Genomic DNA, 15,653 nt, shown 5'->3' on the forward strand with positions numbered 1-15,653 from the left:
GGAGGCCACAAACTCAGGGTAACTCAAGACAACAGGTTTTTGCGTCTCCCATAGAGGGTTAGCCCAGGCCAAGGTTCTCTCAGAAAGCAAAGCTATCACAAACCCTACTTTGCTTCTGTCCGTGGGAAACGCCTGGGGCAGCATCTCAAAGTATATCTCAACTTGGTTGAAAAACCCTCTGCATTGAACTGGATTGCCCCCAAATCGCTGGGGAAGCGGGGCAGAACCAGACATACCTCTAATAGAGGTAATACTCAAGGCGGGTGCCTGCACAGAGACTGGCGCAGCAGCAGGGACGGCCTGCAACTCAGGTTGTACCGGAGCAGCCACAGTGGGGGATTTCAGGTGAGCCGTGCGACTCAGGAGCGTTTGTAACGCAATGGCAAACTGATCCATGCAGTGATCTTGCTCATCCAATCTAGAAAAAATATTACCAACAAGTGGATTGACTGTATCTTCTGAATTCATGGCCTTCGCCTACTGTCAGAAACCATGAACCAGACCGAGACAGAAGTACAGTTAAATCACACTTGTTTATTAATAAAAATAAAAAGGTAAATAGAGTAAGCGTAGTCAAAGCATAGCCAGAGTCCAGTAACCGGATCGGGTAGTCAGCCAAGCCAGAGTTCAGTAACCAGATCGAGTAATCAGCCAGGCTAGAAGTCAGGGATCCATGTGGAGAAACAAAAAGCAGGATAAAGAGGGAATGTCAGCAAGCCAGTCTTTAAACAGAAACGCAAGAGATGGTTTCTTGTGATGTGACCAAGGCGAAGGCAGGAATGAAGTGAGCTGGACGTCTTTAAGTAGGCGGGACTGACGAGCAGATCCACAACAGCTGGTTAACTGTGGAGAGAGAAGAGAGCTGGCAATTAGCCGACAGCTGAGCGGCCAGCTCAGAGAAGGAGGGGCTGAGCCAGCCCTGACACTCATTCAAGCAACGGGTAATGGTTAAATAAGCAGCCTCCATTGTCCCACTTCCCGCTCTCCCTTGGTGCTTTGACAATGTCCAGCTGAGTATTAAGTCTCATCCTGCCATCAGCATTACCTGGATACTCTCTTTCTCCATCTCCCCTTTTCACAATCTTAAGTAACCCTTCTTTTGGACTGGGACTGGAAGATCCTTGCTTCCTGTGAGTTAATAAAAGACAGACTTTTCAGCCTCACATCACTTTACCTTCAGTTTTCTCTAGCTTACCATTGAACATTTGCACGCACAACCCTAGTTACATGCTCTGCACTTCTGGTGGAAAGCCTAACAATCACATTTCCTTGCGTCTTTCCCTCCCGCTACAACATTCACTCGCGACTTTGCACTTTTTGAGCAGGAATGCACATCTTCAACCCCTCTCAGAAATACGGTCTCTCTTATGTATAATTGAATAATGACCCCTCTTCAAGGCAGCGTAACTATCCAAATGGGAATGAGACCTTCAAATAACCTTCTCGACAAAACAGATTGATAAAACACTCTTTTTTACCCACAAGGCACCAAGCATCAAGAATCAAATTTTAACCATTCTGATTAGATGGTATGTTACCCCTCATAGACTTCACTACATTTTTCCACATAACTTGGACCTTTGCTTGTGTGGTAATGCTAGAGGAGACAGCCAGCATATCTTCTGGACTTGTGACAAACTTTGTCATTGCTGGTCTATGGTGCGGTGTATAACACAAAAATTGACAGACTTCCTGATTGCCTTGTATTCTGCCTTCTTTTTCGTACACCATCATATATACCTAAGACGCCTTACAAACACTCGGTCTTGCCATGTTTGCTTAACGTGGCCAAAAGCTTTATCCCTGACTGCTGCAAGCAATGTCAGCCTCCTTCTATTGCTTTCTGCTTAGTCGAGGTAAATGAGACAAATGGTTGTTCCACTTGTTCTGGTCAGGGACCCATAATGCACAAGTCTCAAATTCAGGCTTAATAGCTGTTGTTAATACCCCTCTTCAGGAGTCTTCTATTCTCTATACATGTTTCCAAGATAATCACCAATACGATACTTAGTGGGTTGACAATCCCTGTCCTTTTGTGACCACCCATCCCAGCCTTTGGATAAGGATATTTTGCCTATCCTTGAATGTCACTTTGTCTTTATGATATTTTTATATCCTACCATATGTAGCGGGGGCACATTTTTGATGTAACTTGATGTTATTGTTATATCTTATCCTCTGGCGCCATCTAGCGGCCAAAGTGCAAAAGGACTGAATCTTTATTTTCTTTTCGCTTCTTAAGTTGACCTGCACAGTGACTCCCACAAACCTCAGGGAGTAGAACTGCATTGTGGGAAGACTATAAAAAGGCTGGGAGCGGCCATCTTAGGTCTCTTGTTCCTGGGATGCGTGGCCTGCCAGCCGGGCGCTGTGGGTGTGTGTGTGTTCCACAGGGTTGCATCCTATGCTGTGAAGAAGCGGAACAGCAGCCAGCGATCCTGCCTTACATCACAGCGTGCTAGTGCAGCAGCATGATCGTTCCAGAGACCCTTGAAGGAGGTAAAAGAGGACTCCCGGTCGTCTGTGAAGCAGTCTTTGATCCGGCCTTACATCACAGCGTGCTGGAGCAGCAGTGTGATCGTTCCAGAGACCCTTGAAGGAGGTAACTGAGGACTAAAAAAACAAAAAAAAAACAAAAAAACAATGGACCGGAGTTGGGTTTTAGCAGTCCACTAGCTTCTGCTCACCCATCAAATAAAATGTAACATTCTTACAACAACAATCACTCAACCTGTCCTCTTTGCCCCTCCAAAGACCTTCTGCTTTCTAGCTACTTCATCACCTCCTTCTGTGTTCATCTTCAGGACTTCTCCAGAGCCCCTCCATTCTCTGAAACTCCCTACCCAATCTGTCCAGCTATCTCCTACTCTAATGGCCTTTAGGCAATCCCTGACAACTCATCTCATTAGAAAAGCCTATCCCATCCCAAGTCTTATTTAAATTGTAAGCTCTGGGGAGCAGGACTATCTTCTTGTATTGAATTTAATTGTATTGCAACAATACTGTATCACTTTATTTTGTAAAGCATTGTGCAAACTGTTGGCACCATATGAATTCTAAATAATAATGATTAGAAATCTATGCTGTGGGGGCTTTAGTGGTTTGAAGTTTAGATCTAAAACCTATCTGAACCCCAAAAATATACTGTAATATACTGCAGAGTCCTTAATGGGATGGCTGCATTATTTTTCTTTTTTCAGTCTAATGTAACAGTGCTACTCCTTGTCATGTTGTGAGGCAGGGTAAATGTACACCAAGTTCTCACTGTTGCAAGGTGAGGGGCTCCAGGATATCTGAATAGAGTTACGGGATTTGCTGTTTTCTCTTGGACTGGTAACTCCCGAATTGGGTTCTGAAGGCCAGATGGGTTCAAAGAGTCATGAGAGGGATGAAGCCTCTAACCCTGTGTACACAGCTAACTGGAGATCAGCGGCCTGAGTGGGCAGGTGCACAGCCTATTTAATCAAGGGGTGTTGTGTTGGTGATGTAGGGCTCCAGCCGGGAGACAGGAGGCCCCCTGCCTGGAGGTAAGAGTGTGGACCAGTGAAGTAGACGAGAGAGATGCAGAGTTTTATGAGACAGTCTGGATGACAAGACATAAGACAGAAGTGTGATGCCTGGGCAGCAGGGTGACAAGAGAAAACCAGGAGGCTCAATGAAGTATTTGTGCTTTTGTCTGGCATTAGCAGAGGAATGCTAAACACCCCTGTGAGGGTAACTATTCTTTTTGTGTTGGAGTTGAACTTTACCTCTAAAATAAAAGTGGGCCAAAACCCCTGAAAACCTTTTTCCTATTTCACTGTCTGTATAGGACTTACTGACAAGCACTACACTTGAGTAAAATGCCCAAAATATTACACAAAAAATATGTTTCCCCACTACAGAGAATAGCTGTCGATCTTGTCTGAAATGCATTGACACTTTCTGTGAGCTGAATAGACAGCAAAAAGAGATGAACAAAGGCAGACATGTTTGAAGTCCAGCCTATGTGACAAGCATGGCTGCTTTCATAGATACAGTGGACAAATTATTGTAGCCTCTAAGGAACAGGAAATGTATCATTTGCAGGAAAAACAAGTAAAAAAATAAATGGAAAAAGCCTTAAAAAAAAAAAAAACACTAACAAGACGTCCAACAGGGAATATAGGCGTCTGTCATGAGGGAATTGGCGCCAACTGCCGAGCGGCGCAATATGCTCGAGTGGGGGCTGCCTGCCTTTCTTCCAATTAGCCGTCCACTTGACGTTGGCGGTCACCCATTGGTGGCATTGGAGTATATATACTCCTCCTAGTTGGTTAGTACATTCCCCGTTGGACGTCTTGTTAGTGGTCAATGTGCACCATTTGGTCTATATGGAATCATATGGGAACCCCAGGTAACACTATGGAAGACATTCTGTTTTTGTTTTTGTCCCCACAATACTTTGGCCCTTGGTGTGTATGTTTCTGTTCAATTTTCTTTAATTAATTCCCCAAACTGGTTTACACTGTGTCACTTTGTTACCTATCATTCACACTTACCATTAGGCTCACTATCATTTACACTTACCATTAGGCTCACTTACCATTAGGCTCACTATCAATACACCACTCCTCCTTGTTGGTACTAGTACACTTTTGCCTATACTGATTACTATGTGACTTTTTCACGTATCATTTCATAGTTACTCTTTAGTATTCTATATTGTTTTAGGTACATGGTTATGTGGCTATATCACTTTTCAAGCTCCATGGTGGAGCATTCCTCGGGGATATTCTTTTCCTACTGGCGTTCCATCTATTTGCCTATGAGGTCACCACCACAGCTCCCGGAACTGATATGTTTATCCCCCCGGTCGGTTGCTACCCTTGACATCCTTCACTCACACACTGGTCATCTGTAACTAAGAATGGATGATTCAAGGTTATCATCCTCAATCTATTATATATTTCTATTTCCCTCTGCCTGGCATTTGGTTAGCCCCTAATATATTTTACCGATTTTTTTATAGATAGCAATACTGCATCTGCTCCTGGAGATTGGAGCTTATTCATGAAACGCTTCAAGCTATATAGATGCTATTATTATCATAAAATCAAGAGTGATTAACCATTTCTTTTAATATGCTATACTGGCCTATACCTATGTGTCACGAATTTGCTACTATTATGTATGAATGGATTCTTGGGTCTGGTGGTTTTATTACTATTATTGTTATCATGTTATTATTATGTGATTTATATTTAATAAATTCAATTATAGTTTTATAATATGTGTTTATGTTATGTCATTGTATATATGAGATGACACAATGTTAATAGGATATTCTTTACTTCATACCCGTCAGCCACTCCATGTTCATGTTGCCAATGCGGTCGCATACTTAATATAAAGCCCAAACTTTCTCCCCTTGCTAATAGCAAACAGGGATGGAGGCACCTGACGTTCTATGTCTTGGCCTCACACAAAGTCCCAAACCTCTTTCCTTTATCTGTTAAGCTGCAATAGAACACGTTTTTTGTTAGTGGGTTTTGGATACACTTTAACAAAGGTTCAGAGGTTTATAGGTTGCTGAAATAGCACATCTAATTGCCGTCTTGAGCTACATTTTCTTTTTTTTTAACAAACAGTGGTGCTTTATTGAAAAAGATTACATAGTACAGGTTATGCAAGACTCGAAAACAAAGTGAGAACATTATCAAGTTCCTTAAGCAGTATACTGAGCTATATCAATTAGGTTGTACATAGTCCCGATGGGGGTCGCTGCCCACCACTATAAGTATCATTTACTTGCAAAACATGTTTTGTATTATTACAATTTGTTGGAGTATCAGTGCTGTCATACAATCTTATAACTTCCCATATTAAAACCCATACACTACAGAATACACATCAGGTCATTGTCCACGGTGCCCAGACCTTCTCAAACTTCCAGGGACAACCCCTGTTCGAATAGGTCATTTTATACAGTGGGAGTGCTGCGTTAACTGTCATCTCCCAGGCAACTACTTCAGGTTTGTGGGGATGTAGCCATTTCATTAGAATTTCTTTCTTAGCGTAATACAGGAGATATGATATCAGTAGCTTCAGATGATGAGGACGTTGGTCATCATCCGGGACTCCCAGGAGGGCCAAGGACGGGGTGGGTATCAGAGGTAATTGTAATCTAAGGTTTATTTCTGCAAACACCGTCTCCCAATATGACAAAATCACTGGGCACTCCTATGTAACCTCTCCGGAGTATAATACACCCGGTGCAGAAATTTAACCTGTATCAGCTTATCTCGGGACGATATTACAAGCTTTGGGCCCTGTTCTAGACAATCTTCCCAGTCCTCTTTATCCAAAGATGGGATATCCCTCTTCCAGTATTCCCACAGTTTCTCCATCCTAGGAAGGTCTGTACATAAAAGAGCACCATAAAGGGTCGAAAGCGGTTTACGTAGGTCTCCGGATTCCAAAAGCCCCTCAATAGGGTCAGCCTTGACAACAGGAGATCCAGGAAACTGAGCATTAGTGGCATGCCTCAGCTGGAAGTACTGAAACAGCATCCAGCCAGGCAGTCCAAACTTCTGGGAAAGCGATGGGAAACCTAGGAGGGTACCCGCTGGCATAATATCTCCAACAGTCTTCACCCCGTATCTGGCCCAGAGCTGTGGGTCAGGAACGGTACGGAAGTGAGGGAGTCCTGAATTGCCCCATAATGGTTGAGCGGGAGAAAACCGCCCGGGGCTGCGTGGCTGCCTTCCAAACCCGCCATTTAGTGTGTGTAGGTCCTGGCAGAAACCGGTATGCCCGCAGTCCACGATAAATTAGGTTACGCAGATCCATCAGGGGGCCCAGAAAACCCGCCTCTAAACAGGTGGCCGCATTAGCCCTAGAGCCCTGGAACCACCAATAGACAGACACCAGCATCGCCGCCCAAAAATAAACCCGAAAGTTAAGGCCAACCCGCGCAGCCTAGGGGGGAGATGCAGCGTAGTCTTTGCCAGACGGGGGGAGGCTCCGTTCCAAATAAAGGAAATCAACCTATTTTCTACTTCTCTAAAAAAGGCCAATGGGATCCATATCGGACAATTACGAAATATATAGTTAAAACGTGGAAGGAGCATCATTTTAACTAGGTTGATTCGACCTAGCAAATTCAGTGGGAGCCCAGACCAGGACAAACAGTAAGTTTTGAGCGATGCCAAAAGTGGCTGGAGGTTGCTATCAAAGAAATCTGACATCCGTCTAGTAATCTGTACCCCCAGATATTTAAACTCCTCCACCCATTGTAGTGGAGAAGCTGGGGCCACCTGCGCCGCTCCGTCGTCTATGAGAAAAATAATAGATTTGGACCAATTAATCCGTATTCCTGAAAAGGTACCGAATGTATCGAACAATTTTAGGGCAGCTGATAGCGACAGGCCCGCATCATTTAGATATAACAGGGCATCGCCTGCATATAATGACAGTTTCTCAAGCCCCTAACTGCAGAGGAGTCCCTGACCAACACTGCAACTGGCTCCAGAGCCAAAGCAAATAGTGAGGGGGACAGAGGGCATCCCTGCCGAGTGCCCGTACGGAGGGAGAATAGCGAGCTACATTTTCAAGTTTTGTTGCAAAGGGTCTGAATATTTATGCCAATGCGTAACTTCAGTTTTTCCTTTTTCCATACATTTGCAAGCATTTCTAAAATTCTGTTTTCACTTTGCCATTATGGGGATACTGAGTGTAGATTAATGAGAAAAATTTAAATAATTTAAACAACTGTAGTATCAGGCTGCAACATAACAAAATTGACAAAAGTGAAGGTGATCTGAATACTTTATGACTACACCATATAAACAATTGTTTTACCTTTAATTTCTATTTTAAATTGAATGGGTTGTTTTGCAAGCTGAAGGTTTACATATACTTTAAGTAGTATACAACTCTGCATCCTCAATGATTAGTGAGAAAAGAAGATGGCACTATAAAAAATGATAAGAAAACATATAATGAAATTATGTCCCAGTCTGTTCATATACTACACATCCTTGAGTAATCTGTGAGCAGCTCCTAGCTCTTGCAGTCTGCAGGGAGCAAAACTCTTGTTAGATGACAATACGACTTAGAATTTATCTTTTTCAGACACAAGCATTTATAGCACTAGTGTTCAGAAAAAGGTTGTTCAGACTACAAACAACACAGTTTGTAGAAGGCCTTACAATTCCGGTGGGAATGAACAGTGCGAGCCTTTGATCTTGATCAGAAACATAAACGGCAAAGAAGAGGTCATAGACCCTTTGTGAAAGTTTGCATTTCACTTGTATTCCAATATTTAATAAGTCTTTACCAGCAAAGTAAAAAAGACTTGTTCCCAGGGCAAACATCAAAACCATATTGTATTCATTGCTGTAAATATTGAGAAGGGTGTTCACTGCCACATTGTCATTTTTATACATTTAAACATAACATTTTACCCCATGTCCCTGGTGAACCCAGTTTTTCATTTCCTCATTTATCCATACTTAATATACTGATTCCCCTCTCCTGTTCAAGTTATTAAGCCAGTCAAATCTAAAAAGACATACCCTAGACCAGGGGTCTGCAACCTTTGAGAGGCAGAGATCTACCTGAACAACATGAAAGAGATCAAAGATCAGCGAGGTACGGCGCCTTTTTTTTTTTTTTTAAGAAATTAACTAGGCCTAACTAAATAGTAAGGAAAACTTTGAAAAATATAATAAAACAATGTAAACTTACACTACCTTAAAAGTGGACAGTGTCAGTCAGTAGAGCAGTGCATAGTGTCAATAAGACAGTGGATGGTGTGTGGACAGTGTTGGTAGGGCAGAGGTTGGTGGCAGTAGGGCAGTGGACGGTATTGGTAGCTGTTAATTTTTATTATTTTATTTTTTCAATTTTATCTTTTACAATGTTTTTTTCCTTTTATACAGGAGCCCCGTTGGGCGGCTTTGGTGAAATATCTGGGATCTAAACAGAAGTTTGATGTCTCACTTTTGAGACAAGGAAAGAGACTGAGGATAGATTCCCCAGTCCCTTTCTCTGCAGCCTCAGCTGCACTGGACAGTGAATAGGAAATGCTCTGGTCTGAGCGACTTCCTGTTCATTTACAAACTGAAGCATTGTAAACACAGTCCTTCCCCTGCTCTCCCTACTGAAACATCCCCACAGCAGCTGGGGGGAGGGGAGATGAGAGAAAGGAAGCCAGCTGTGCTGCAGGATGCCAGGCAGCAAAATGAAGAGAAACAGGAGGGGCGATAGGGGCACTGAATGCAGGCGGGAGAGGAGGAGAGGTGGCTTTCAGCGACTGCAGGAGGAAAGGGTATTGATACCAGTAAATGCTGCCCCAACCACCCCTCCTGTCCCTATTCCAGGGGTTGGCAAGGAAGGTTCGCTACCTGCGATTGGCGGGTTGCCGAACCCCACCCTAGACCAAGGTTCCTCAACTTTTTTTTTTTTTTACCAGTAATTGCTTGTTTTACATCTTGGTGAAACCAGAAATGACAAAATCTTCATCGCTTCCAGTTTTTTGTACCATAGAGATGGTCAGGGTCTGTAGAACTCAGTGCAGTAGATCTTTTCCTCATACAGAATAGCTCAGGAAGGCTGCAGGGTTGAATCTGGTGCGCTGATCCCCGAGCGCTCGTCTGCCTCTCTTGTCCCTTCTGAGTGATGTCACACAAGCACCTGGGCTAGACAAGAGGGGAGAGCCGGCACAGGACTGTGATGTATGTTGTTTCCCTCTGTGGCTCTACAGCTTGGCTACCAGATATGTGGGAATGCAATCTACCCATAACCTGCTTGTAATGGATGGGTAGATTTAGGCAGAAGAACCCCTGAGGAACTCTTCTGCTGAACCCTGCGGACTGAGCCTGTATTGGTTGTTGGTGTTTATGGAACTGTTCGTGTGACTGGCAGCCTATGTACAAGTAGAGGAGGTGAAGAACAGATAAAAGTAGAGGTGAGGGAGTCCAGAAGACCAAGGGGAGGGTGGCAGAGGGGAAGGAAGATGTCGAGAGCCCATTATACTGCCGATCATAGTGGGAGCCCTGCAGAGAAGCATACCTTCCAGTTGGAAGTGGGGTATGGGCATATTGAATTTCATAGGGTCCACACAGCGAGGAACCTTCATCAAGGTATTTTCTATCAGTGAAGAACAAAGTCCTAAACGTTTTCTGAGGTTTACACAACGTTAACGTAAAAACAGAATGGGACTTACACCATAGACCGCTACATTGATGGTCAAATTTAACAAGTTTGTGCAATACAGGTAGATGTCCATGATGACGTAATGTGATGAAATGCATAGGGAGGAGCTGGGAAACATGCTAACTACGTATCTGCAATGAGCCATGGCCATTTTGGAACCCTGCATACGGATGTTTACTCTGTGCAATAGAGTGCTGTATATTCTACTCATTCTGTAAGTGTATAGGCTTAATAAATGTGCCTATTTTAAACTGATCTTCACTAAGGAAAGCATCTGTCTTTCTGTCCATAATGTGGTGTTTGCCTGCAGATCTCGGCTATACTTGTGAGTATTGTCAAATGTGGAGTTGGAGTCGGAGAAGACAAGCTGCTCTGAGGTGCTATACTTACCTGCGGGCTTGGAGGAGTGTTAGGGCAGTGTGAGGTCCTTGGGAGTATTACAAGCATGGTTTGACCACTCTGGTAAGCCTTCACTTGCTTCACAAGGGTGGTGTTTTGTGTATGTCATCTGGGAACAAGAGGCTATTATTCACCCCTTCAAATTTTGGAGGATCATCCCTCTTTTAATTAGTTCCACCATGACTTTCTTACGCTACCTTGTGAACTTTAGACATTCTCTTTTCAGGCATTCCATGCCCTTGTTATGAACTTTGTTTCTTACATTTAAAGTTCACGTATGTTTTGCACAGATTTTTGCACTGGTTTGTATATTTGCACAATTTTGAAGAAGTTTAATGAGTTTGAATAATATTTTTAGTACTTGCACTTTAAATTGTTTAGAAATTAATTTATTACAATAGGGATTTTTACACTTTAAATGTGTTTATGAATTTGTATCTGATATTTGCACTTTAGATTTGTGGGGATTGTCATATAGTTTGTACTTTGAGGTGTTATTTTACATTTGCACTAAAAATAATTTAGCGCTGTCAATGCCAATTCCCAAATAATGCAGGGCCAAGAGAAATGGGTGTTCAAAATCAGCATGCCCACAGCTCTCAAGTAATCACATCCTACCTGAATATCTAAAACACATACTGTACATGCCCATATCTGCGATGGTTATTTGCAGAGGTCCAAGAGCTTTTTCACACAGGCATTGAAAGTAGGTGGTTGGGTCATGTTTTTACAGCTTCCCAACCAACACCGAAAACTGATAAATCCAGCAGTGTCCCAGAGACCTCCCAACTACCCAAAGTGCCTTCGCAGTGCCCTATTTTTTTTTTTTTTAATGCAATTTGTTGAATGGTATTAAATGTTCTTAGTTTAATTTCTAATGTGTTTCACTAAGGTATGCTCTCAGATGAATACAGTCACAAACTAGGGCAGCCTAGCCTCAGGCCAGGCCAGAAATGCAGTGTAGCAGTAGTGCTAAATTCAGGTCAGTTTTATAATGAAGCAGCCTTTTTATTCCTGTGGTGTCAGACTGATTGTGGATTTCTTTTTTTTATTCTAGAACACTATGTACCACTGTATAGAGCAGTGCCAGAGTCCATAGGCTTCTAGCAACTTGGTGCTCTGCTATATGCAAAGAACATCAATGAGAAAGCCTTATTGTCTGTCAAACTTTGCTGACTATTTTGTTTGCTTTGGTTAAAAAAAAAAACTAATCATCACATTTCTTGGTGTCTGGAAATTAAAGCGTCTGTGTCCACACACACACACACACACACACACACAGCTTTTTACTTTGTAAATGATTTCACTGTTCACCCCAAACAAAAATGGCACTGAATTCAGTTTATCCAAATCTATTTAGCTTTTTAGTGTTTAAAAGCCAACTATACATAGATCGAAATTCAGTAGGTCCGTGCTAAAATCGGCCAAATTTTCATCCATATATGGGCAGACTTGTTGTATAAAAATTGATCTGTCAATCAACTTCTGTACAACCATCCTGTCGGATTTTTCCAGCCCAATCAGCATTGTCGGCAGTACTGAACAGTGCATTTGGACAGTGGGGCATTCTTCCCGCTGTCAGAATACAGTAAATCAGTGCGGAGAATTCTCCCATCCACATAGAGGGTGTGGATGGGGGAATAGTCTTTTTTTCTTCATTTAACCTGCTGATTGAAGAGAAAAAAAAAAAAAAAAAAAAAAACACACTACTAGTCTATGGGCTGCTTAACCCTTACCAATGATAAACACTATCATTAACCTTGACCGCTAAATTAACCAGGATTTTTACAGGTACATGAAATGGCAATAAAATTGTAGATTATAAATCAGTGGCGGCTTGTAGAGCACAATATTTCTGACTAAACACAGTGGGTGTATCAAGTACCAGAGCTAGGAAACCGCACCGATATTAACAACTTTTGATCGCAAACAGTTATTGTCACGCCTGCTTTGATAATTTGGTATAAAAAAAAGATACACCGATCATGAATAAATATAGGGCTTCCGTTGCTGGCCTTCTTCTGACATAGCAAGGCAACTAGCTATCACAGACCCTGAACAAGCATGCTGCAAATGAAATGCAAAGAAAAACTAAAATGATTAAAACCAGGCCACCAGCATGACAACCGTTTTCTGACCATAAATTAGCAGTGGCAGCCTATTTATTTTTCTCAGAACAGGTTTCTTTAAAATGTTTTATACTGCCATAGCAGTAGCAGGTATACATACATCCACCTTGCAACTGTCAGTCCGGGTTGTTTTTGTACTGCATGTGTATATATGGTGGTCCATAGAATGTCTCCCACAATCTCTTCCCATCTCAGTCATTGCTTTAGTACAGGGGTCTCCAAACTTTGGCCCTCCAGGTGTTCAGGAACTACAATTCCCATCATGCCTAGTCATGTCTGTGAATGTCAAAGTTTTACAATGCCTCATGGGACGTGTAGTTCCGCCACAGCTGGAGGGCTGTAGTTTGGAGATCTCTGCTTTAGTACATCTGATGCTAGGTCCTCTTTAAGCAAAAATTAACCAAATCTGTCATGCCTTTGGGGTATTAAATAAACTTTAAATACAAGACCAACGGTTTATTATTGAATTACAAGCATGGCTTTATTGTTTAAAACTGTGGCTGTCAGACTGCATATTATCAGAAGTAGGTAGTAGTAGAAAAAAAAATAAACACAGGATTTTCTTTTATACAGAAAACAAATACCCATGGTGTAACTCATAGCATCTATCTAGATACGGATGACTTGTATGATCATTCCCAGCTTTCATAAAAGCAAACTTCTTTGGACATGAAACTGTACTGGATCAAACCAGCATAATATTTAATTGTTTAGTGATGTTGTCAGGTTCATTCACCCATTGTCATCTTGTACAGTGGGGCAAAAAAGTATTTAGTCAGCCACCAATTGTGCAAGTTCTCCCACTTAAAAAGATGAGAGAGGCCTGTAATTGTCATCATAGGTATACCTCAACTAGGAGAGACAAAACGTGGAAACAAATCCAGACAATCACATTGTCTGATCATTGCCCGGGCAGTGTGTTTGGGATCATTGTCATGCTGAAAGACCCAGCCACGTTTCATCTTCAATGCCCTTGGTGATGGGAGGAGGTTTGCACTCAAAATCTCACGATACATGGCCCCATTCATTCTTTCATGTACACAGATCAGTCGTCCTGTTCCCTTTCCAGAGAAACAGCCCCAAAGCATGATATTGCCACCCCCATGCTTCACAGTAGGTATGGTGTTCTTTGGTTGCAACTCAGCATTCTCTCTCCTCCAAACGACGAGTTGTGTTTCTACCACACAGTTCTACTTTGGTTTCATCTGACCATATGGCATTCTCCCAATCCTCTTCTGGATCATCTAAATGCTCTCTAGCAAACCTCCGACGGGGCCGGACATGTACTGGCTTAAGCAGGGGGACACGTCTGGCACTGCACGATCTGTGTCCCTGGCGGCGTGCGTAGTGTGTTACTGATGGTAGCCTTTGTTACGTTGGTCCCAGCTCTCTGCAGATCATTCACTAGGTCCCCCCGTGTGGTTCTGGGATTTTTGCTCACCGTTCTTGTGATCATTTTGACCCCACGGGGTGAGATCTTGCGTGGAGCCCCAGATCGAGGGAGATCATCAGTGGTCTTGTATGTCTTCCATTTTCTAATTATTGCTCCCACAGTTGATTTCTTCATACCAAGCTGCTGAATCTGCAATAGGCAAGTCTTCCCAGCCTGGTGCAGGTCTACAATTTTTTTTTTCTGGTGTCCGTCGACAGCTCTTTGGTCTTCACCATAGTGGAGTTTGGAGTGTGAGTGTTTGAGATTGTGGACAGGTGTCTTTTATACTGATAACAAGTTCAAACAGGTGCCATTAATACAGGTAATGAGTGGAGGACAGAGGAGCCTCTTAAAGAAGAAGATACAGGTCTGTGAGAGCCAGAAATCTTGCTTGTTTGTAGGTGACCAAATACTTATTTTCCACCATAATTTGCAAATAAATTCTTTCAAAAATCAGACAGACAATGTGATTGTCTGGATTTGTTTCCACATTTTGTCTCTCATAGTTGAGGTATACCTATGATGACAATTACAGGCCTCTCTCATCTTTTTAAGTGGGAGAACTTGCACAATTGGTGGCTGACTAAATACTTTTTTGCCTCACTGTATCTAATGGGAACCTGAATTCTGTGCTCTTCACACCTTCCTCAAACATTAGAGGGGGAGCCACATTTCTTACCATAACAGTTATATTAATCACAAAGACTGAAACAGAAACTATGTAGATTGTGAGCTCCACTGGAGAGAGTTATAGCCAGAGGAAACCCTGAGAATATGTGTTTCAGCCTACCTATCCCCATCTCCAATCTTTCTATATCTGAAGTCTGTGTTTTTAGTGGACTTCAAAAAGGACAAGCCAGATTCAATCCTTGCAGCAAAAATGTCCATAGGATTAAAAACATTGCTTGTCCTGCACTTGGATGGCATAGTGTTCCTCACTTCCAGCTCTTCTTTAAAGTTCTTTGCAAGTGCCAAGCTTGCCCATAGAGGTAAATGGCTATCCTGAAAATATGTTCTGAGCTACAGGAGGGCTAGAGGAAGGGGAAAAAAAAACAGTGCTGGCCCCCAAGAAGGTCAAGCAGGTAAATTTGTTTTCAGGCATGTGTTTCTACAAAAAAGAAAACTTCCTGGCAAAGGGTGGAGGACCCAGTTTGCAAGTATAAAGATGCTTTTATCTTTGCACATCGGAAACTGCCCTCTGATTTCTAATACGTAAATGCAATAAACACAGTGTACACTTTTAGCTTAAAGCCAGTCAACAGCACCCCTTCTCCACTATAACATGAACCATAGCAATCACATGTTCTGACTTGGCTACGGTTACACACATGCAGCTATGTATTTTATTAGATCTTTTACATACAGTGGATCTAGTTTAAGATGCATTTTCCTGGTGAATGACAGGAAGCAATAAATAAGGAAAGGCTTCCATAGTTAAGTAGACGAATACTATGCATTAAGTCATATACACAAAAATTGTGTAACACACAAACAATGAATTGTGATTGTCACTA

The sequence above is a fragment of the Aquarana catesbeiana genome, linkage group LG05 (assembly GCF_042186555.1).
Source record: "Aquarana catesbeiana isolate 2022-GZ linkage group LG05, ASM4218655v1, whole genome shotgun sequence".
NCBI classification, from domain to species: domain Eukaryota; kingdom Metazoa; phylum Chordata; class Amphibia; order Anura; family Ranidae; genus Aquarana; species Aquarana catesbeiana.